Here is a 21,934-nt window from a genome sequence, read left to right as displayed (position 1 = left end):
AAGTCCATCTTCTCTTATTCATAGCTTTCTACATCACTGGCTCCAGGAGCCTCATGTTGGGGTAAATGAGCATGGAGTTTGGCATTTTTCTTCATTCATCCTTCGAGGCAGGGGCCGTGTCTTGCTCAGCTTCTGTTCCCTGCAGCCCTTAGCAGGACGTCTTGTAACATCAGACTTTCATCTTATCTCACTTGGACTATTGCAGTCTGTCTCCCAATGGTCATCCTCTATCCATATCTCCTCTGTGAAGCCCATTTTCCATGCTGTCTGCTGTACTATCTTTTAAAACACATCTTTTTATTCAAAGAGTAATAGTGACTTTTTTCATTTGATTAGATTCATGGTGTTGCAAATATGGCAAAGGTAGCACCATGCATGACAGTGCATTTAAAGATGCCCACTGATTTATGGTATGGCCAAAAGAAAAAATATATATTTTAAGGCTGTCAATTGCTGCGGGAAAAAAATCCATATTCTTTAGGAGGTTATAAAAGACCATTTGTATCCTGGCTCTGGTACCTGCAGGTGGACTTCTCACTATTCTCTTTCCTTCTCTGCCTTACCTGAAAGGACCTCTTAGTCACTCTCCTTACATCTCCCAGCACCTGCGGCAGGCCTGAACGTAAAGCAGTGCTCAATAAATACCGTGCAGTAGATGATAGTTGTTTTGGCCTGTTAAGAGCTCTATTAATTCTATAAGGCTTCAAAGGAGACTTCTACTAATTCCTAGGAATTCTTTCTTCATAACAGAGGAGGTACAAGAATGGTAAATAAATGTCACTATTTCTTCTTCCCTTCAGAGTGAAACCACTGATTCTTTCAACCTGTGTCTTAAATTTTTTTTAATTGAAGTTTAGTTGATTTACAATATTGTGTTAGTTTCAGGTATACAGAAAAGTGATTCAGTGATATATATTTATATATATATTTTTCCAGTTCTTTTCCTTTATAGGTTATTACAAGATATTGAATTTATGTTCCCTGTGCTATACAACAGTAAACCCTTGTTGTTTATTTTATATATAGTCGTGTGTATTTGTTAATCCCAAACTCCTAATTTATCCCTCCCTTTGGTAACCTTGAGTTTGTTTTCTATGTTTGTGAGTCTGTTTCTGTTTTGTATTATTTTTTAGATTCCACATATAAGTGATATTATATAATATTAGTGTTTCTCTGTGTCTTAAATTTTTTTAAGGCCAAATTTTTATTTTAAAATCGCAGAAGTGCCCACCTCTCAGAGTGGAAGAAATTCGTAAATAAATAGCAAGGGTGCTAAGTTTCCTAACATTAGACGGTTTAGTGAAATGTAATTTGAAAGGATTTAATGGTCATTTAAACTTGAACTGCTAATTATTTTCTTAGGAAAACAAAAATAAGTAAATAAAGGAAAGAAAACATAAATGAAAGTTCTCCATAAATACTAAAGATGGTACATGCTTTACAAACCACATTGGGGTCAGCAGTACCCTAAATGCTGTTCTAGGAAATGGATGATTTAAGACCACCAAGAGAATCTTAAAATTTAGCCAATTTCAGATTAGTATATACATTTGTAAATTTAATGATATATTAATGATTTTACCGTCAAAATATCCTATCTATTATGTGTGACCACCCACATAAGCAAATTGACATTATAATAGAATCAAGTATTCAACCCTTTAATTCTATACTGATAGGCATTGTTTAAAAACTAAACCACGGACCCCGAAAAACCTAGGAAAAATGTGTAGCAAATTTGACAACAGCTTTATTGGAATATAATTCACAAATCATAGAATTCCACTTTTAATTTTTTCTTTTGGCTGTGCCTAGCAGCTTTGTGGGATCTTAGTTCCCCAACCAGGGATCGAATCCGCGCTCCTTGCAGTGGAAGCATGGAGTCCTCACCACTGGTCTGCCAGGGAATTCCCTCCACTTTTAATTTTCCTTTCTTTAAACACTTTGCATTTATTTACATTTAGAAAAGTCCTGGAGGAGTGTATACATGGCACTGTGTAACGAGGGAGCTTCCTTTTTCCAGAGCAGCAGGTTGTAGTCATTCTAAAACTAAAAAACCTTTGTACATTATTCCAATAGCTTATACTTATCGAGTTTAATCAAATGCAAATGAATAATAAAAATCATTGAAGATATTTTTCACAAATTGGTTTTTAAGCAACAAAGTTTATATTAACACTGGTAACGCTTAATTAAAATACTGTCACATTTATAAACACATATAAACACTTATTGACTGTTTACTATGTGCCATATACTGTCCTAAGCAATTTAGTACTGTGCTACCTCATTTGATCTTTACAAGAAGGTACTATTATTCTTCCCATTTTCTGGATGAGGAAATTGAAGCATTTATCCAAGTGTGCATAGCTAATAAGTGACAGAACCATGATTCGAAGTGATTTAGGCCAACTCAAAACTGTGCTATCAACCATTATGCTAAGCCGCTTCTCTGGGAAAATAGTACAGAGAATTAAATTGTGGCTTTTAAATATGAAATCATAAGTTTTTTCTGAGTCCGTCAAGCACCCTGTAAATGGAAGTCACTGTGAAAATTAAATACAGATTGAGCTTTCCTCCCAAATTCTGGACCACCTCTCACTATCATGAAGCTTGACCTGGTTTTTAGTCACATTTTACCCCCTCAGTTTTGCGGACTCAACTTATCTGTGGGGTGCTTTTCCTTACTTCTAGATTTAACAAGATATATTTTAATTTGGGGTCATTTCATTAGGAATGAAAAAGCAAATTCATAAGGAACATAGTTTTTATATAACAGTTTTATATAACAGATGGAAGCACTCCTTATTCTGAAGCTCAGTCTTGTTTTTTCTTGCATTGGTTTTTTCTCCTCAGTTTTACTGACTTCATTGACTTTTCTCTTGGGTGCTCATGTTCATTTCTTCTAGATTTATGAATGCATATTTTTATAACTCTTGACCATATCGTTAGGCATGAAATAGCAAATTGAAAGGGACATAGGTTTTATAACCGATAGAAGAGGTAATTTTTTTATTATTTAGGCTTTAAAAATATTTAGTGTTTTTGAATAGCTGACTGGTATTCAGAAGTCGGTATGAAAGATACAGAAGGGCCTTCAGTGAAAAGTGAGTTCCCTGTTGTTTTTTATTCTGCCTTTGATAGAAGTGACTGCTGTTACCATGTTATTATCATGTTGTGGGAGAGATTTTATCTTCAAGAAAGCATCTTGTCCTCAGTTTCTTAGACTTACTTTTAAATGACTGCCTCCTACTTGTTTTGTTTCAGCATTTTAACGGTAATAGTCCATTGCCTTATGTTGTCCTTTCTTTCCAATAACAGGTCATCAGATATTGTATTGTTGTTCAATGGTTTATTTCTATTTATTTATTTATTTATTGAAGTACTGTTGATTTATTTAATGTTGTGTTAATCACTGCTGTACAGCAAAGTGACTCAGTTATACATATATATACATTCTTTTTCATACTCTTTTCCATTATGGTTTATCACAGGATATTGACTGTAGTTCCCTGTGCTATACAGCAGGACCTTGTTGTTTATCCATTCTATATATACCAGTTTGCATCTGCTAATCCCAAACTCCCAATCCATCCTTCCCCCAACCTCCTCCCCTTGATAAACACAAGTCTATTCTCTATGTCCCTGATTCTGTTTCTGTTTTGCAGATAGGTTCATTTTTGTCATATTTTAGATTCCACACATATAAGTGATATCATATGGTATTTGTCTTTCTCTTTCTGACTTACTTCACTTTTTTTTTTTTTTAATTAACACAACCAGTTTTGTTTTTTTTTTAATTTTTGGCTGCGATGGGTCTTTGTTGCTGTGCACAGGCTCTCTCTAGTTGTGATGAGCGGGGGCTACTCTTCATTGCGGTGCGCATGCTTCTCAATGAGGTGGTTTCTTTTGTTGCGGAGCATGGGCTCTAGGCACGCGGGCTTCGGTAGTTGTGGCATGTGGGCTCAGTAGTTGTGGCTCCCAGGCTCTAGAGCGCAGGCTCAGTAGTTGTGGTGCACGGGCTTAGTTGCTCCGCAGCATGTGGGATCTTCCCGGACCAGGGCTTGAACCCGTGTTCCCTGCATTGACAGGTGGATTCTTAACCACTGCACCACCAGGGAAGCCCCTGACTTACTTCACTCAGTATGATAATCTCTAGTTGCCTCCATGTTGCTGCAAATGGCATTATTTCGTTCTTTTTTTATGGCTGAGTAGTATTCCATTGTATATGTATATACCACATCTTCTTTATCCTCAATGGCTTATTTCTTAAGCTCCGTGAGGATACATGGATTTTCATTCTATTATTCCTTATATCTTTTGGTATTAAATATTTCATGATCAATTTAAAATATTATGTAACTATCAAAAAGTTACATATAAAGCCAATATAATAACATGGAAAACATTGCTATAAAATCACATTGTATAAATTAAAAATAATGACAACTATGTAAAAGCCACCCAAAAATCTGGCAAAGCAAGATCCCCCCCCCCAAAGTTAACACCTTTTCCTTTGGATGGTGGTGTTATTACTTCCTTTTAAAAAATATTTCATCTATTTTCTTTTATGATTGGCATTGTACTATAACTTAAAAATAGTAAACTTATTTTAAAAAACAAGCACAATATATTTATTAGGTAGTAAACCATTTGCACTATTATATTGCATTTGATTTGTAAGTTAATATTCCACTTACCTTGGGATCTAGCATCACGTGTGAGCTGTAAAAGGATGGGGAGGGCAGAGATGGAGTTCACTGGTACTGAAGCTAGTTGACAGAAGGATGTGAAAGCTGGGTGGACCAAGGGTTGCTGCTAGAGATTCTTGAAGTTTATGAGGAAGATTTTTCTGATGTTTATGGATAATTGAAGTTGGCTTCCAGTGAGATTTGAGGTAGCAGCAAATGTCCTCAGACTCAAAATGCGCAACATAGATTAACTTCGTTGCAAGAAAGAATAAATGAATAAGTCGGGGCTAATATTGAAATGGAGGCTCTGAACTCAAGCTTAGATGTTAGAATATTCTCGAAGTTTCCAATGACTCTTTTAGACTTCTAGAATATTCACAGGTCTTTGAGAGCATCTGTTTTAACTTCCTCATGTGATAATTGAGCAAGCTAAACGCCAGCCAAGTAAGCAAAAGAATGAACTCTTCTCACTTCTTTAATTGTATTAGTTCCTGTGTCAAAACCAAACCAAACAGTGCCCTAAAATTTTCACAGGAAAATATACTACAAATTCCTTGGTCTGCTCTTTGCCAGTCATAGAAAACCCTTGACAATCTGGCTCCAACCTCTCTTTCTACCTGATCCCACATTAATCCTCCAGAAATGCATGGAGTTTCTGCTATCCTCTGCTTCCCAACCTCACCACCTGTGTTGACACCATTGTCTCCCTCACCAATAAGGCCCTCATCCCTTCTCTCTGCCCATTGAAAACAATTTATCTTTCAAGATACAACTAAAACACTTGGTGGGTTGGTTATTATCCAGATGCAACATAATGAGTGTCTTGATTTGGCTGACGGTGTGGAAATAAAGTAGAATGCAAAAAAAATTTGTGCTAGAGATGGGGAAGAATGAAGAAGCCATGGGGAATAATAATAATATCGATAATAATAATAATAAATATAATGCCAATAATAACTATTAACATTTATTGTATGCTTACTATGTGCTACACCCTGTGTGAACCATTTTTATATTCATTATCACACTTAATAATATTCTCAATAACTCTGTGAAATAGTGTATCAGTTAGGATTGTGTTACATATAATAGAGAACACTTTTACAAGAGTTTAAGAAGTCAGGTTGGTTTTTTTTCTTCTTCCATTTTTAAAAATTTGTTTTATTTTTTATTTTTAAAAAATTTTATTGGAAAAAAAAATTTTATTGGAGTATAGTTGATTTACAATGTTGTGTTAGTTTCAGGTGTACAGCAAAGTGAATCAGTTATACGTATACAGATATCCACTCTTTTTTTTTTCTTCCATTTAATAAAGAGCCCAGTCAAGTTTTATGTGTTACTCAATGACATCACTAAGAATCTTATCTTCTTTCTTCACTCTTCTCAGCATATGTCTTTCATTTTCATGGTCATAGTATCACTGACACTTCTCCAGACATTGCGTCTGCCTCCCAGAGAGAAAGGACAATGAATATCTCTTCTCAAGGACCTCCATCAACATCTTTTTGGTCAGAACTATGTCTTATCGTCACCTCTAGTTGCAAAAGAGGCTGTGAGATCACTAAATAAAATTTTGTTAATAAGGAAGAAGGAGGATGGATAATTTGGAAAACAACCCTCAAAGTTATCCTCATATTATAGATGAGGAAAGTGAGGTGTAAGAATGCTTAGAAACAGTGTTGGAAGTAGGTCTGACAGCAGAGCCCAAGTTATTAACCCTTTACATTACATGGCACTATTTTTAAAATGGCTTTTGTCCTGCTCTCCACTTAAGATGGCGTGTAAACGATTGGAACACACTTTGTGCCACCTTTTCCTTCTCTGGCACCTTCTCTTCCTCTTTGCTGCTGTCTTTCCCCCTCACATCTCAGAGACGAGGCTGCAGTTTTTAGTTAGGGCTGGAGGGAAAAAAAACTGGTATAGTTCTTCATTTTCTTTCCCATTTGAAATCCTCGATATTGTTTCAGGAAACAAGAGAGAGGATGATTTAATAGGATTTGGTACGTGATTAAGTATGGAGCTTGACATAGAGTCAAACAAAATCTTTTGGTTTTCATCACAAGTTGTTTGGGTCATGGAAGATACATATGAATAAGAAAGGGGAATTGTTAAATTTCTTGTGTTAAGTTTCAGGTATTGGTAAAACTTCCAGATAGGTAATTGGATAATCGTGGGTGAGTCAATCATAAGACGCAGAGGAGAAGAAAAGTAAGGTGAATGTATGAGAAAGTGATAATCCTGTCCCCACCGGAATAATAAAATGTATTTGTTTTGCTTATTTCTAAACTTGTTTGTAACAAGGCTTTATATGGCTGAGGATGAAAAAAAGAGAGGGTAATATTTCAGTTTTGATGATAACAAAACAACGACTTTTTTTTTTAAAGGAGCATCCTCAATTTACATCTATGTCTGCACTGCGGGAACAGACAGCATTTTACGAAACTCTGTGAACCAATTCTATGGACTGGGGCGATGGAAGAAACACAAAAATAGGGAATTCAATCAGAGAGCTCCCATGATGTATGACACCGCGAAATCAGATTCAGACCTCTCAATAGCGGGGAGGGTGTTACTTTTCATCATCTCGTGACTATATTCTTTATTCCAAGTATGGCAAAAGTCAATGCTGTAAGTGTTTACTCTCCTGTCTTTGTCAGACATTAGGGTATATTGATAAACACAGTATTAGAATCATCTTAATGGGTGAAATTTTCTGAGCTCTGCATAGGGTACTCTTAGGGTGTGTCGTATTTTTTGCTGTTACTTATAGTGTGGTCCACGGACCAGTGGGAACAGCATCTGTTAGAAATGCAGAGTCTCAGAGCCTACCCCAGAACGTCTGAATTACAATCTGCATTTTAAACAGGATCCCTACATGATCTGTATGTGAATTAAAATTTGGGAAGCACTGATGTAACCAATTAAGAAAGTGTATGGAATGCATTATAAAAACCCCTTGGTTTTCAGTAACTGTTATAAAGGAGTGATTATTGGTCTTTATGGGATCCTGGACTCCCTGGAATGTGCTGGAAACTATGAAATCTCCCCTCAGAAGAAATGCACATAAGAAGTTGAACATGGTACTTTGCCTAAAAGTTTTTAGAGGGATTCATAGTCTCAAGACTAAAAGCCAGGGTCTTATTTTCCTTTTCTAACCTGGAGGAACACTTTCCAACAACTGACATGTGAGTGGGCTGATTAACTAGGGCATGAACACAATCTGAATAGTTGAGACGCTTCCATGTGTGTGACTTTTGTGTGAACAAACAAAACTAAAAAGTATTTTTTCTAGAAACCTAGTCACTAGCAGTGACTGCATTTGTAGGTATTAGTGATTCATGTTTCTTCCTGGTGAGGAAATAAAAAATTTTAAACGTAAAAAAAAATTTGATTTTTTCTGGACTGAAATGAAAAGAAATTTGATGCCAGCCTAGAATTTGAAAGCAGCCTTGAGGGGAAAGAATCCTGCTTAATTCTCAAGCTCTCCGGTGGTTATTTTAATACGATAAGAAAGAGAAGTTAAGAGAATATTTACACTCCATGACTACAGGAGTAGAGTAAATAGAAAACACTGGAAAGGAGCAGGAAAGGTCTTACTTAAATTTAAATCTATGCAGGACCCGTCTCTTGTTAATATTTACTGAGAAGGAGCAAAAAGCTTAAACAACTTAAAATCCACACATCATGGTTGGCATTAAAAACAATGGAGTTTTTCCCTCATTTCTTACAGTCTCCTATTTTTAATAGGGAAACGTTGTCCTCACTAACAGAGGATTATTTCTCTAACCAATGGGACTCACTTTGCTTCCTCTCAGTCTTTAAAATTGTGCATTCATGGCCCTGGTAACAGTAACGCTGCTCTACTCTTCTTTGTTGCCATATGTGCTAGAAAAAATCCACCCCAATTTTTTTCATCTGATTTGCATCAGCAATATCTATTTCTGAGGATTATTCATGGATTACCCATCAATATTCAGAACAATGTTTCTGTGGATCGTAATCTTTGCTATATTTGGCTTAGGATTTTGTTTTCTAAAAAATTTTCCATTTCCTTTCTCCCACTCAGCAGAAGACTAACCCCAGTTAACTGTTTGGTTGGCCAATATATTTGCAATCTCACTTAGATCAAAAGGTGCCATCCACATGAAAGGCACAGCAAGCTGAAGCGGTACAAAAAGAAGGGCTTAACTCAAAATAGAAATTGCCCAGCATTTATTTTTTAAAATTAAGCTTTAAGTAAACCAAAAAGTTGCTCTGAATGTTTCATTGTGAAAATTCTTAGAAAGTATTTTCTTCAATGTTTTCTAGGAGCTTTTCCAAAACCGGTCATTCACATCTTCTTAGCTTACTCTAGTGAAGTTGTTGTTGGTGGTGGTTTTGTTGTTTGTTTCTTTTTTCATTTTGCTCCCCAATACTACTTTTCCCATCAGAATCTGCAGTTGTCTTTCTCTTTCTCTTCTATCCACGGTCATGTCCTTCTGTCATTTTCTCCCATGATCGTTCAGCTAGAGGGGAAGCCAAATCATGAACAGGAGGAAAAAGTTGGCAAAAGACCACAGCTTTGTTTAAAACAGTCTACATTTAACACAGCTCTTTGGCTTCTGCCTAGAAAGTAACCTTCTCTCATAAACAACCAGCAAGGCAGCAACTCCAGTCGTTTAGCCACAAGTGAAAGCACAGAGGGGGCTTCAGGGCTGCTACCTACAAACCACTTGGGAACCAAACAGGAGGGATCAGAGAAAGGAGAATTGTAGATTGCCCAGCTGTATTTCCTGTTGTGAGGGAGGAGTGCAGAGAGGGTCAGAAGTAACCTTGGCAAGTGGGCAGAGCACAGGCCACATGGTAAAGCAGGTCAGGCGTGCCTGGAGCAGAAACCTCGCCCTGGGATCCAGAAAATCCTTCTGAATAACTGAGCCATCTCGCACTTCTCACTTCTTAAAGGACAAAGCTAAGCGCGTAGCAGGCTTTCCATACCTACATATTTTTCTATGGTGCTTCCTATGCTTCTTGTTACTGTTAAGGAAAACTATTAATTTGTATTTAATTATTGTGTGTGTGGTCACCATTTCAAACTCTCTTACAGACCCAATTGTATATCAACACATATGCTCTGGATTTCTGCACATAATGCTGACTTTTTTCCTCCTTTCGAATAATTATCTCGTTTTTGTTTTTTGTGTTATTGCAGTGGTTTGAGCTTCCAGGGCAGTGTTAAATACTTGCAATAAATGTGACATTGTTGTTCTCTCCTTTTAATAGAAATGTTTTAGTTGATTGTCATAAGTTGTATACTATAGTGGGTTGAGTTGTGTCCCCCGAAAAGATATATTAAAGTCCTAACTTTTGGTACCTGTGAATATTGACCTTATTTGCTGATGTAATCAAGTTAAGGTGAGCCCTAAATCCAGTGACTGCTGTCCTCTCAGGCGAAGGAGATTTGGAGACACACACATACAGGCAGAGGGAAGACAGTCATGTGATGGCAGAGGCAGAAATTGGAGTGATGACACTACAGGCCAAGGAATGCCAAGGCTTGCCAGCCACCAGCAGAAGCTGGGAGAGGGCAAGGAAGGATTCTTCCCCAGGGCCTTCAGAATGAACATGACCTTGCCAGTACCTTGTCTTTGAACTTCTAGCCCCCAGAACTGTGAGAGAATAGATGTCTATTGTTTCAAGCCATCCAGTTTATGGTAATTTGCTCCTAGAAAACTAATACAGATATTGTTTGTGTTTTAAAACAGATATTTAAGAAGAGCAGTTCTCTTTGATTATGTTTTAGAAAACAATGAGTACTCTTTTATCTGTTGAATACTTGCTAAATTTGTATTTTAGTTTTTAATGTCTTTGTATATTTTTATACACATAGATTATTTTATATACATCCACAAATATGATGCTATGATATCCTGGATTTTATGTTTTTAATGTTGTAGGGGGTTTTTTGTTTGTTTTTTGTTCTTTTGGTATTTTTGCTTTTTTTGCTTGGCATTCTCCTCCCCTTCTCCCCCCCATGCCCTCCCCACATTACCCTAACCCAGGGAACTAGATCCCGCATGCATGCCGCAGCGAAGATCCCGCACATCACAACTAAGACCCAGCGCAGCCAAATAAATAAATAAATATTTTAGAAAATAAAGTAATATCTAATAATTAATTTCCATTTTCCTGATGCTTAAAGTTTGAGTATGTTTTATATAGTTTTGGACATTTGGATTTGCTCGTCTGCCTTGAAATTTTAATACACCTTGTCTATTTTACTTTTGGGTTGTTTGCCCTTTCTTACAAATTTATAAGATATTACTTTTTGTGCTCTGTATAGCAAAAATTTTAATATATTGTTTATTGACTTTGTTTGTGGTATATATAGCCAAAGTTTTTATTTACATGCAACTAAAATATGCCTATTGTCTCCATTATAGTTGTTTTCCCCCATTACAGCTCCTTGGTTTCCAGTCTTGGTGAAGAAGGTTGCCAATGTTCCTAGAAGAGATGGCACATATAATGAATTAGATTGTCTTAGAAGACTTTTATTGTTTCATTGTTATATTTAAGTCTTTTAGTATTTTTTGTTTATATTATGTTTACCCAAAAAACCTAAGAGACTTTGGTAAATCCTAATCATATTATAAACAAATGGAGATTAAATTCTCCTTTTCGAATTCATAACCAATTAAAAAAAATTTCTTGACTTACTATAACTGTCAGAAATCCCCAAAACAATCCGAACAGCCTTCCTGAGGTATAAGTGACATTAAGCTGCACGTGTTTAAAGTGGGCACCTTAATCAGCTGTGAAAAATGTACACATCCATGAATCCATCACCATAGTCAAGAAAGTGAACATACCTTCAAAAGTTTCCTTCTGCACCTTTGTAATCCCTCTCCCTCCTCCCTCCCCCACAGGCAATCAGATCTGCTTCCGATCACTACACGTTAGTTTGACTTTGTCTAGAATTTTATATAAATGGAATCATGAAGTATGTACTCTCTCTCCTCTCTTTTTTTTTTTTTTTTTTGGTCTGGCTTATTTTACTCAGCATAATTATTTTGAGATGAATTTACATGATGGCATGTATCAATAGCTTATTTCTTTTTTTAATATAAATTTATTTATTTTTGGTTGCCTTGGGCCTTGGTCGCTGCACGCGGGCTTTCTCTAGTTGCGGCAAGCGGGGGCTACTCTTCGTTGCCGTGCGCGGGCTTTTCATTGTGGTGGCTTCTCTTGTTGCAGAGCACAGGCTCTAGGCACGCGGGCTTCAGTAGTTGTGGCACGGGGGCTCGGTAGTTGTGGCTCGCGGGCTCTAGAGCACAGGCTCAGTAGCTGTGGCACACGGGCTTAGTTGCTCCGTGGCACGTGGGATCTTCCTGGACCAGGGCTCGAACCCATGTCCCCTGCATTGGCAGATGGATTCTTAACCACTGCGCCACCAGGGAAGTCCAATAGTTTATTTCTTTTTATTGCTGGGTAGCACTCCATTGTGCAGATATACCACAATACATTTACCCACTCACCTGTTAATGGACATTCCATTCAGCATTGGTTCTCATGCGTAGAGAGTAGGCTTCTCCACACATTTTACATTCACGTTTATTACCTGGATGGGTTCTTCACATACAATAAGCAGTGGGATTCCAGAGGCTTTTCCACCCTTAATACATTCATAGGGTGTCTCATCTATACGAATGTTGTAATATTTAATGAAGCATGGGTTCTGCTTGAAGGTTTTTGCACATTCACTGTATTTATAGGGCATCTCTCAAATGAGAATTTTCACTTGCCATTGAATACCTTCTCACCTTCCTCCCATGCATAGGGTTTATCTCCAGGAAGACCTCGCTAGCATCTAATAAGGCTTGACTTCTGAATAAAAGCTTTCTCATACCTACTACATTGATAAGCTTTCTCTCTTGCATGGATTTGATGAATACTGAGGTTTTCCCTTTTGTCTGCAGATTTTCCACATTCATTACATTCAGGGAGTTTCTTTCCAGTATGGATGTTTTGATCCGTAATGAGACATTGCATCTAGGTAAAGACATTTCCACATTGATTACACTCAGGAGGCTGTTTCCAGTATGGATATTCTCATGCTCTGTGAGATGTGATTTGCTACTGGAGCGGGGGTTGCCCTCTTTCTTTAGATGCACAGCGTCCCTCCAGCATGCCTTCTTTGATTTCTAATGAGAAATGACATGTGAGTACAAGCTTTCCTTCTCCTTATAATGATGCGTGTGAGCTTTTTCTATGACAGCGGAAGTCTTTTCCACCTTTATCACTTTTATATGATTTCCTCCTTGTATGGATTCTGAAATGTAGAGTGAGGGATGAGATTCAAGAGAACACTTGAGGGACTCTCCTGGTGGCGCACTGGTTAAGCATCCGCCTGCCAATGCAGGGGACACGGGTTCGATCCCTGGTCTGGGAAGATCCCACATGCCGCGGGGCAACTAAGCCCGTGTGCCACAACTACTGAAGCCTGCGTGCCTGGAGCCTGTGCTCTGCAACAATAGAAGCCACCACAATGAGAACCCCTCGGCAACTAGAGAAAGCCCACACACAGCCACGGAAGACGCAACACAGCCAATAAATTAATAAATTAAATAAATCTATTTTTTTAAAAAAAGAGAACACTTGAAAGAGAGAGAGAGAGAAAGAACACTTGAGTCCAGCCAGCACATGCTTGAATGCACAGTCTCCAGGACGCATTTTCTCATGATCTCTGAGGTATTGCTTCAGGCTAAAGGTTTTTCCACACTCATTATGTTCATGAGTTTTTCCTCCAGTATGAATTTTTTTACGCTTAAGGAGATTTGCTTTGGCTAGAGGCTTTCCAACATTCCTTAAATGCTACAGTTTCTCTTTAGTATTAATTCTCGGGTATCTGCTGACATTATATTTCTGAGAGAAGACTCTTCTCACAATGATTACCCCTAGGTGAGATCACTACACATAGGAGGAACCATAGCAAACTCATTATATTCATAATCATTCTTGCTTACACAGATTCCCTCATACTGAAACCTAAGTTGTGGTCCAAATTTTTCAAACTGAGCCATATTCATAAAACTGTTTTCTTGAAGGAACGATGTTTGATGGGAAGTACTTTTCTTTTCCTTTTTTTTTCTTTAAGGAAGTACTTTTTCAACTTCATATATTTTCTTTTTCCTTGACTGTATTTCAGGGAGAAAGATGCAGTTTGACTCAGGGTCTTCCTGCTGCTTTTCTCGCTGCTTATTAACTTCTGCTGGACATCACCTCCTTTGCAGTTCTTTCTCCAACATCTGTGGCTCTAGCTGTTTGAACTGAAGATGGTATATCCACTCTTGTGACTTAAGATCTCTGGGAGTCTGGGACACAAACAAAAGCAGATACCCCATAACAGCTAGTTCTTCTGCAGCCATCTTATCTATCTTTCTTAAAAAGCTGATTTTTATTTTTTAAATTTTTTTATTTTTGACCTCACCGCGCGGCTTGGGAGATCTTAGTTCCCCGACCAGGGATCAAACCTGGGCCCCCTGCAGTAGAAACACGGAGTCCTAACCACTGGACCGCCAGGGATAAAAACCTGCTTGTATTTTCCACTCCATAATTAAGTGTGTCCGATTTTATATAAAAATCATATTTTAATATAATTATCTGCTCAATTCCTTGGCTTTTTCCTTTCACATCTTAAAAAACATACAACCAACAAGGAACTACTGTATAGCACAGGGAACTATACTCAATATATATATATATTTTTTGGCTGTGTTGGGTCTTCTTTGCTGCCCACAGGCTTTCTCTAGTAGCGGTAAGGCGGGCTACTCTTCGTTGTGGTGCACACGCTTCTCATTGCGGTGGCTTCTCTTGTTGCAGAGCACAGGCTCTAGGCGCGCAGGTTTCAGTAGTTGTGGCACGCGGGCTCAGTGGTTGTGGCTCACGGGCTCCAGAGCGCAGGCTCAGTAGTTGTGGCGCACGGGCTTAGTTGCTCCGCGGCATGTGGGATCTTCCCGGACCAGGGCTCGAACCCATGTCTCCTGCACTGGCAGGCAGACTCAACCACTGCGCCACCAGGGAAGTCCCTCAATATTTTGTAATAACCTATAAGGGAAAAGAATCTGAAAAGGACTATACACACATATATATATATATGTGTGTGTGTGTGTGTATATATATATATATATATATATAACTGAATCACTGTGCTGTACACCTGAAACTAACACAATATTATAAATCAACTATACTTCAATTAAGAAGATAAAAAAATTTTTTTTAAAGAATGTATATATACATCTAACTGAATCACTTTGCTGTACAACACGACATTATAAATCAACTACAGTTCAGTAAGATAAATTTTAAAAAGCCAACCTTCTCAGCAAAAACAAACAAAAAAACCCTCAAAATGTTCCTATCTCATAAATGCTCATAATCTCAGCCATCCACATGGAGATGCCCTACACATACACGATCTCGCGCCCTTATAGTTTCTTCCTTACTTTATAATGTTGTCTTAGTTTCCTGTGGCTGTCATAACAAAGTACCACAAACCAGCTGGCTTAAAATAATAGAAATTCATTCTCTCACAGTTCTGGAGGCTAGATGTCTGAGATGAAGGTGTTGGCGGGGCAATGGTCCCTCTGAAGGTTCTAGGGAAGAATCCTTCTCTTCAAGCCCTTGGTGGTTGCTGGCAATCTTTGGTTTTCCTTGGCTTGTAGATGCACCATCTCTGCCCCGTCTTCATATATCCTCCCCTGTGTGTCTGTATCTCTATTTTCTCTTCTTTTTTTTTTTTTCTGGCCGCACACCACACAGCTTTCGGGATCTTAGTTCCCCGACCAGGGACTGAACCCACGCCCTCAGCAGTGAAAGCACAGAGTCCTAACCTCTGGACCACCAGGGAATTCCCTATTTTCTCTTCTTTTAAGGACACCAGTCATTGGGTTAGGGCCCAACATATCCATCCAGTGTGACCTCATCTTAACTCATCATATCTGCAAAGGCCCTATTTCTAAATAAGGTCTCACAGTCACAGCTGCCAGATATGGCACCAGGAAAGCCCATGGCATTAACATTTTAAAGGTGAGTATAGGCCAGTTATTTTGTAGAATATCCCTCAGTTTGGGTTTGCCCATGGTTTCCTTATATCTAGAGTTGAGTTAAGAACTTCTGGCAGCCATATTGCAGAAGTCGTGTCCTTCCCAGGGCATCACACGCAGAGGCACTCGGTCTCAGGGGTCCTATCCCTGAGTATAGTAACTTTGATCACAGTGATGGTATCTGCCAACTTTCTCCACTGTAAAGTTATTCTTTTTACCATTGTAGTTAATAAGTATCTTTTGTAGAGCTATTGCAAGACCACGTTGATATCAAACCATCAAATTTTCATCCATTAAGGTTTATCATCCATTGATCATTCTTGCTTGAAAAAATTTAATAGTTGTTATGGTTCCTGCCAAATGATCTCTCTTCTTTTTCCAGCATTCCTTTTTCTCTCATTAGTTTGTTTTCTTCTGTAATGATGAGCTTTCCCTTTTTACTCACGGACTTTGGTTTTACCCTTTGTACAGTCCTCACTCTGTTGCCAGCTCTGTAGTGCATTAAAAAAAAGTGTTTTACGGAAAGCATGTACAGCATTTTTGTTGTCTTTATTGGCCTATCTTATCTGCTATACTATTGGCAACAGATATCACTCTTCACCTCCCACTCTTTCTTCAGACAATTCCTACTAAGTTTCCTAACCCTCCCCTGAAGCTGCTATTGACAAATAACCAGGTACTTCCCCCTCCATCTTTCCAGGCCCACAGGTTATCTGCCTTTATCTTTCTTTACCTCTCAGCATCATTAGCTGCAGCTGATGACTGCAGCCTTCTTCAAGCACTCTCTTCCCTTGGCTTCTCAGATACCACCCTCCTCTGTTCTCCTGTTTTACTGGCCTTCGTGGTCTCTTTGGTTGGTTCCTCTCCTGTCTCTCATCTCTAAACTCAGCAGCTCCTAAGAGCTTAATCCTGGACCCTCTTGTCTTCTCTATGAACTCTCTCTTTCATCTAATCCTCATTACATGATCTCATCTAATTAGACTTCATGTAATCCTATGTATTGAAATACAATTTAGGGACTTCCCTGGTGGCGCAGTGGTTAAGAATCCGCCTGCCAATGCAGGGGACACAGGTTCGAGCCCTGGTCTGGGAAGATCCCACATGCCACGGAGCAACTAAGCCCATGCATCACAACTACTGAGGCTGCACTCTAGAGCCCACGAGCCACAACTACTGAACCCACGTGCCACAACTACTGCAGCCGCGTGCCTAGAGCCTGTGCTCTGCAACAAAGAGAAGCCACTGCAATAAGAAGCCCGCGCACTGCAACAAAGAGTAGCCCCCGCTCGCTGCAAATAGAGAAAGCCCATGCACAGCAACGAAGACCCAACGCAGTCAAAAAATAAATAAATAAATTTATTTTTTTTAAAAAAGAAATACAGTTTATGGGGGGAGGGATACACTGGGAGATTGGGAGATTTACATATACACTACTATATATAAAATAGATAACTAATAGGAACCTACTGTATAGCACAGGGAACTCTACTCAATACTCTGTAATGACGTATATGGGAATCGAATCTAAAAGAGTAGATATATGTATATGTATAACTGAGTCACTTTGCTGTACACCTGAAACTAACACAACATTGTAAATCAACTATGCTCCAATAAAAAGAAAAAAAAGAAATACAATGTATAATCTGATGAATTCTAAAATTGTATTGCAGCCCAGATCTCTCCTTGAATTCCAACTGCTTCTGCAGTATGTCCAACTGTATTTCTAAAAGATATTTCAAAATTGACATGACTATAATAGAACTCTTAATTTTCTAACCAGGTCTCTCCTCAGTTAAGCTATCCACATTTACTAGGTCACTTGAGTCTCAACTTTAGGCATCGGTCTTGATCACTCTCTTGTCATTACTAGAAATGCCAACTCTCACCCATTCTCTTATTCATTTGCAAGTTCTTTGGCTGTACCTCAAAAATATATTTGGTATCCATACATTTCCCCCATTTACACTACTCCTGTTTTAGTCAAGATCACCATCATTTCTTGCTTAGACCATATTGCAGCAGACCCTTACTATCCTCCTTGTCTCCCGTTTCTCATCCCCTCAGCCAACATGATAAGCTTCCTAGAGCAGCCTGAGTTATCTTTAAAAACAAAACAAAACATTGTATCATACCTTTGCTTAAAACCGCTACTTTAAATTGCACTTAAAATACAATAACAACTCCCATACTCTAGCCTTCAAAGTAATATATGATCTGACCCTTGCCTGTTTCCCCAAGTTTTCTTGAATCACTGTATTTCTTGCCCTGTGTCCTAGCAACTCAGGCTTTCTTATGTTTTTCAGTGTGTTAGAGTGAAAGCTCTCCATAAAGGCAGGGATTTTTATGTGTTGTGTTTTTCCTTTTGTCTATAATGTTAATTGACAAATCTCAAAGCACCTAGGACAGTGCCTGGCATATCACAAGCATTCAATGAATATTTATTCTATGGAAGAATGAATGAATAGGTGCATGTTTCTTTTTTTTTTCCCCTCATGCCTTTACATCTGCTGGTCTCAGACTGGAATGTTCTCCAAGATCTTAGCACAGTGGACTTTTTTCATCAATCAAGTCTCAGCTCAAATGTTAGAATCTTAGAAAGGATTTCTTTGACACCTTTATTTAAATTGCCAGCATTCTTCTCCCCTTTGCATTTTCCTGCTTTGTTTTCTTCGTAGCACTTATCATTACCTGAAATCATCTCATTTATTGATCAATTTTCTTCTGTTGCCTCCACTAGAACGTAAGCTCCATAAGAGCAGGGGCTTTGTTTTGGCTCCCCATTCCATCCTCATTGTTTAGAACAGTGACTGGTAGACAGTACATATTCAGTACTTGTATACTGAAGGGAGAGAATTCTACTGTGTGCAAATTTAAAAATTAATTGAAACATTTATATAAAAGGCAGATTCCTGAGGCTCATTCCAAACCTTCTGGGTAACAAAATCTCTGGGGTGGTGTCTACCTGTAACATTTGTGCACTCTAAAGTTTTAGCTCTAGGGAATTCCCTGGCGGTCCAGTGGTTAGGACTCTGCGCTTTCAGCCCTTCCACTGCAGGGGACACACGGGTTCAGTCCCTGGTGGGGGAACTAAGATCCTGCATAGCTGCGTGGCCAATAAAGTTTTAGACAATTTCTCCAAGTCCATGAGGCCAACTTGGGTCCTCCAGTCCAGACAGCCCCATTCCTCATGGCAATTTCCCCTTTTGTGTTCCTTGCGGTCATTTCTGGTCAGCAGACTTCAGCTGTGATGATCCCAATCCTTCAGAGAGGATGTAATAATGTTAAATCTCAAAAAGGGGGAAATTCTCTCTAGGGGCCGTGGACCTGTCCATTCTGGCATTGTCTACTCGCAGCACCAAAAGAGAACATTCCAGTGACTCTCTTAACTAATATCATCTTTCCTAAGGCAACTGACTTTCATGTGTCTTTATATCCAGCTAAGAGTGAATAGCATCTCTTACTATAAATGTTAAGGTCTGCCTCATCAGACCCCAAGTGTGCTTTCAATTAAATTCAGCAAGTGTTTACTGACAGCCTGCACAGGAGTCTGTGGTGGAACAAGGCATGGGTTAATCATCAAGTTGCTTACAAGGTAGTCAACAGTCCTGAAATTCCAAAAACACTGTTTTCCCAAAATTTCCCAAATTTTGTTTCCAGTTTTTAAAATAAACAGTAAAGAGGATATTGTTGAATGAATTTTACATCCTCCGCTAGCCCACCGCCCCGTGTTTTCTATTCTTAGGTCTTTTGCTTAGTGGTACTTTCTTGGTTAGCCAATAGTTCAGCAATTTTGTATATTTTATCGTCATTGACACTTTTATCCGTTTAAGATCTAGCGTGCTAAGTATTTTACACGGAAATCCCACTTAATCTTCAAAACAAAGTAGCAAGTTAGATGTCATGGACAGGATTACGGCTCCCTGAAGGTCCAAAGGCTCAAGGTCTCTTCAAGATCTAGTTGCCATTAGTGTTAGGGGCGGGGAACTACAGCTGGCGTCTTGCTGCAAAGCCCGAGCTCATTTCTCTGCACTGGGCTGCTGTGAGAAGGCAATTTTAAGGGATGGTACGATGTGGAAGCCTGAGGTTAAGAAAAGAGTGAGTTAAGCCCTTGGTTAACCAGGGTTGAATACCATCTTCATGTTTGTGAAAATCACTTCCTTTCAGCATGGTAAAGGGGAGAGGAGAGACGCAGTGCCGCACTCCGGGCTTCTGCCGGGCTGAGGTCAGACGCCGGGGCCGGCTCCCAGGCGCAGGGCTTCCGCGCGTGGCGTGGGCTCTGCTGGGCGCTCCGCAAGCCGGCCCGCTGCCGGGGCCCGAGCCGCCTCCAAGCCCACGCGCCCTCGGCCCGCCGCGTCCCGGGGCGCAGCTCTCAGGACGCAGGCCCTCGGGGCGCGTGCAGCACCCGACGAGCAGCTCCTCCTCCCCACCTTGGGCACCGAGGCTGGAAGGCTCCCCACCTGGGCCGCAGCCGCCAGTCCTTTCGAGCGGTCTTGACCCTGAAACCGAAGAGTCGGCTTCTCTGATTGGCTTAGAGCACAAACGCAGGCGAGCGGTGCCTGAGACCCGCTCTTTGATTGGACTTTAAACGAACAGCAGAGCACGAAATAAAGAGGCCTTCCGTCATTGGGCCACTGTGTGAATCTCCTTTTAGCTTCTCCGCTGACTGAACAAGCGTCTCAGGATCTTCGTCATGAGTCTTAAATCTGGGCCTGTCAGTTCGCCCCAGCGTTACTCCTCTCTAGGCGAGGCATGGAGTTTACAGAGTTCAACCAATCACATAACGCCGAGATCAGGTTGCCAGGCAGGTTATGCTAATGAGGCCCCGCCTTTTATGCAGCTCCCACTCTGCGGCGGGAAGAACCACCTGGAGGTGGCGGGGGGGGTTTGATTTCCATCACCCCTAGGGAGAGAGGATCGGGGACCCGCTGATCTTCCAGCTCCCCTCACCCAACATCGTGTAAGTACCTAAAGGATTAAGGGAACCGGATAAGCCAGCGTCCAGACTACCCCATCGACTGGGAGGGTGTTTCGTCTTTGCTTAGTCCCACCCAAAATGGCGCCAAGCTCTTTCCGCGTCTCAGAGCCCGGCCGGGGCCAACCGACCGCGGACCCGGGTTGGGGGGGGACTTGATGGTGGTGGTGGGGGAGAAATCCCGGCGGCACCGCCCGATGGTACAGTCCAGTCGGGGCTGGGACGAGGCACCTCACTCGGGGTGGGGGGTCAAACCATCTGCACCTTCCAAGGGGAAAGGGGCAAAATCCCTAAAGGAACCCCTGCTGGCGCTGCGTTCAGCCATGGCTCCGGCGCCTCTTCGCCCTGCCTTCCCTGCTCGCAGCCTCCCCCCTGCGACCCCCGAGCGGCTCGCACGCTCCGCCGGCCGCGCGCACCTCTCCTCCCCTGCCCGCGTTGGTTGGGCCGGGACGGCAGTTGGGCGCCCTGCGCGCTCCTGCGGCAGCGGTTGGGCGGGCGCTCGGGGTACGGCGGGCCGTCTTGGCCAGCGGGCGCGGGGGCGGCGGCAGGGCCCGGAGCTCGGGGACGGCGGGCTCCGTGGACTAGGCGCCCTGCTTTGTCTCGGGAGGCCGCGCCACCGTCCTGCCATTGATTGCTGGTTCCCCGTCCCTTACGCACAAGTTGGCGTCCCGGGACCCGGCGAGGCCCCGCTCGGAGGGCGTGGGGGTGGCCCGTGTGGGTCAGTCGTGGTGCACGGTGTCCGCTGTGGGCAGGGCGCAGGCCGAGGTCCAGTTGCGCTCGGGGTCGAGTGCAGAGGCGCGAGCCCGAGGCCTTTGGGGAGCGGGTTGGTGGTGCACGCTTGGCAGCCGAGGGTCAGCTTTCCTTAAGCACTTTAGCCCATGACCACGAATTAGGTCCTCCACTAAGTAAAGTGTACGCAGCGCTTTGGAATAGTGCGTGCGTACGTGCTTAGCCTTGCTTGGCGGATTGGTTGGGTTTCGATCCATTTTCAATCGATGTTTGTGTAGGTCTAAGCACAAAGCGGGCTGGTTTGGGGTCTGCAGTCGAGGGTTCGGCGTGTGAGGAGTCCCGCCCAGCGCGGCCCTGTGCCATCTGCGCCGAAGCCCGTTCAAATCTTGCCTGGCTAATCGTCCCCAAAAGTTCTTTGAACTCAAAAGCACTTAACGTTCATTAAAAACAAAATCACT

At 41.0% G+C, this 21,934-nt stretch overlaps 1 protein-coding gene across 1 annotated transcript in view; it reads left to right on the top strand.

Annotated features, from left to right (window-relative positions):
* The first annotated feature begins 1,695 nt into the window (after window positions 1-1,695).
* PRDM10 (PR/SET domain 10) overlaps window positions 1,696-21,934 on the top strand; it is a 105,166-nt gene continuing 84,927 nt past the window's right edge. Inside the window, exon 1 of the mRNA XM_082343066.1 lies at window positions 1,696-20,732. The gene's annotated coding sequence lies outside the window, so the exon portion shown is untranslated. The remainder of the gene's footprint in view (window positions 20,733-21,934) is intronic.

Source organism: Balaenoptera borealis (assembly GCF_965194805.1).
Source record: "Balaenoptera borealis genome assembly, chromosome: 11".
In the NCBI taxonomy this organism is placed as follows: Eukaryota; Metazoa; Chordata; class Mammalia; order Artiodactyla; family Balaenopteridae; genus Balaenoptera; species Balaenoptera borealis.
Note: the sequence above shows the minus strand (reverse complement) of the source record. Positions and strands in the feature narration are given on the sequence as shown.